General features: G+C 37.2%; 1 protein-coding gene across 1 annotated transcript in view; it reads right to left on the bottom strand.

The window, feature by feature from the left end:
• LOC122257865 (uncharacterized) overlaps positions 1–2500 on the bottom strand; it is a 104568-nt gene that overhangs the window by 46136 nt on the left and 55932 nt on the right. The window lies entirely within an intron of this gene.

Below are 2500 nucleotides of genomic sequence, written 5' to 3'. Positions count from 1 at the left end.
CCCAGTTCTACTCCTCCTCCTTCCTCGCTCCCTCTGCTTCCCCCCTTTCTCTAGTCCCCCCCCCCTCTCTCTCTCTCCAACCGAATTCTTTTTCCTTTTTTTTTCTTTTCTTTTTTCTTTCTTTTTTTATGTCTTGCATCTCGAGCGTCCGCGAAAGAGTCACGACTGGCCGGCGTTATACGGTCTAATGGGGTCAATACACTAATTAACGAAGTCATTAACCAAACGGTTAATATGACGGCGTGATGAGTGAAAGTTCGAAATGTGAGTGGGAAGCAAGGGGAAGGGGAGAGAGGAAGATGGAGGAGGAATGGGAGGAGAGAGAGAAAGAGATAGAGATGGAAACAAGAGAGAGAGAGAGATAGATAGATAGATAGATAGATAGATAGATAGATAGATAGATAGATAGATAGATAGAGAGAGAGAGAGAGAGAGAGAGAGAGAGAGGAGATATAGAGAAAAGAAAAGCAGTGCACTTATATATATATATATATATATATATATATATATATATATATATATATATATATATATATATATATATATACATATATATACATATAACATTATATATTGATAGATAGATAGATAGGCATATATAGATAGATAGATAGATATAGAGAGATAGATAGAGAGAGAGAGGATATATAGATAAAGAAAAGCAGTGCACTTATATATATATATATATATATATATATATATATATATATATATATATATATATATATATATATATATATATACACATATAAACAAACTAAAGCAATATGAGAGAATTAACAATAAAGTTAATTAATAGTAACGGTTGCATTTTAATATCATCACGATTTCTCTTATCACCGCCAGCATCAGTATAACACAAAAACAAGTATTACTTCTGTTAACCATAACTAAAATAGAACAGATTCACCCCCACCCCCCCCACCCAAGAAAAAAAACAATAACGAATCACAAAAGATAAAAGAAGACGGAAAATAAGTAGGAGGAGAAGGAGGAGATGAAGATGTTAATGATTATAGTTATAATGATAATAATGAGGAGAAGAAGAAGAAGGAAAAAAAAAATAAAAACGAGTGAGAATTGGAAGACGTAGAAGGAGGAGGAGAAAAAGGAAAAGAATTAGGAGAAGAAGAAGGTGAAGAAAATGAAGCAGAAGCAAGACAAGAAGAAGGAAATGGAGAAGGAGAAGACGAAGGAGAAGGATGAGAAGATGAAGATAAAGAAAAATAAAGAAGTAGAAAAATACGACGACGAAGCATAATGGTAATAAAAATTATAACAATAATAAGGATAATTATAGCAACGTTGATAATGATAATGATAATATTAATAATAATAAAGAAAATATTAATAATAATAACAATAATGATAATAATAATATTGATAATGATAATAATGATAATAAGGATAAGGATGATAATAATAAAAATGAAAATAAAAAGTAGTGGTAGAAAAAAAAACAAGAAAAAGAAGAAAAAAAAGGAGAGAAAAAAAAAGATAACAAAAAGATAGAAGGACAAAAAGAAGAAGAAGAAGAAGAAGAAGAAGAAAACCCGCGTGGAATCCAATAGCATCGGCGTGTTAATTGCTTCATCAGGGCCAAGCGCAGACTCCGGGAGCAGCCGAGAGCATCATTAGGTGAGATGATGACCCTGCGGAGATAACCACCGTCTCGTGATGATCCTTGGACGGACATCCTTGACCTTTTCCCTCCCCTCCGTGTGACCTGGGGGGAAAGGGAGGGAAGGAGAGAGAAAGAGAGAGGGGAGGGAAGGGAGAGTGAGAAAGAGAGGGGGGAGATGATAGATAGATATAGAGATAGAGAGATAGAGAGATTGATAGTGAGAGAGATTGAGAGAGGAGGAGGGATAATGAGTGAGAGAGAGAGAGAGAGAGAGAGAGAGAGAGAGAAAGAGAGAGAGAAAGAGATTGACACAGAGAGAGAGAGAATGAGACAGATAGATGGATAGATAGATAGATAGAGAGAGAGAGAGAGAGAGATCAGGGGAGAGAAAGTAAGATAGCAAGAGAGAGAGAGAGAGAGAGAGAGAGAGAGAGAGAGAGAGAGAGAGAGAGAGAGAGAGAGAGAGAGAGAGAGAGAGAGAGAGAGAGAGAGAGAGAGAGAGATCTGGGGAGAGAAAGTAAGATAGCAAGAGAGAGAGAGAGAGAGAGAGAGAGAGAGAGAGAGAGAGAGAGAGAGAGAGAGAGAGAGAGAGAGAGAGAGAGAGATAGAGAGAGAGAAGAGAGAGAGAGAGAGAGAGAGAGAGAGAGAGAGAGAGAGAGAGAGAGAGAGAGAGAGAGAGAGAGAGAGAGAGAGAGAGAGAGAGAGAGAGAGTGAAAAATCGTGTGAGAGAGAGAGAGAGAAGAAAATGTATAGGCGGGAAAAAAAGGCAAAGTAAGGGGCCTGGCGTGTGTGTTAGTACCATCGCTTCTCATAACAGTTACTCCCTACAGCCATACCTAATTTTTTGTCTCCCTCTTCTTCTCCCTCATCTTCTAC

The sequence above is a fragment of the Penaeus japonicus genome, unplaced genomic scaffold, assembly GCF_977035675.1.
Source record: "Penaeus japonicus unplaced genomic scaffold, GWHDUDI00000001_assembly GWHDUDI00000033, whole genome shotgun sequence".
NCBI lineage: Eukaryota > Metazoa > Arthropoda > Malacostraca > Decapoda > Penaeidae > Penaeus > Penaeus japonicus.
This window is presented reverse-complemented; position numbering and strand designations above follow the sequence as displayed.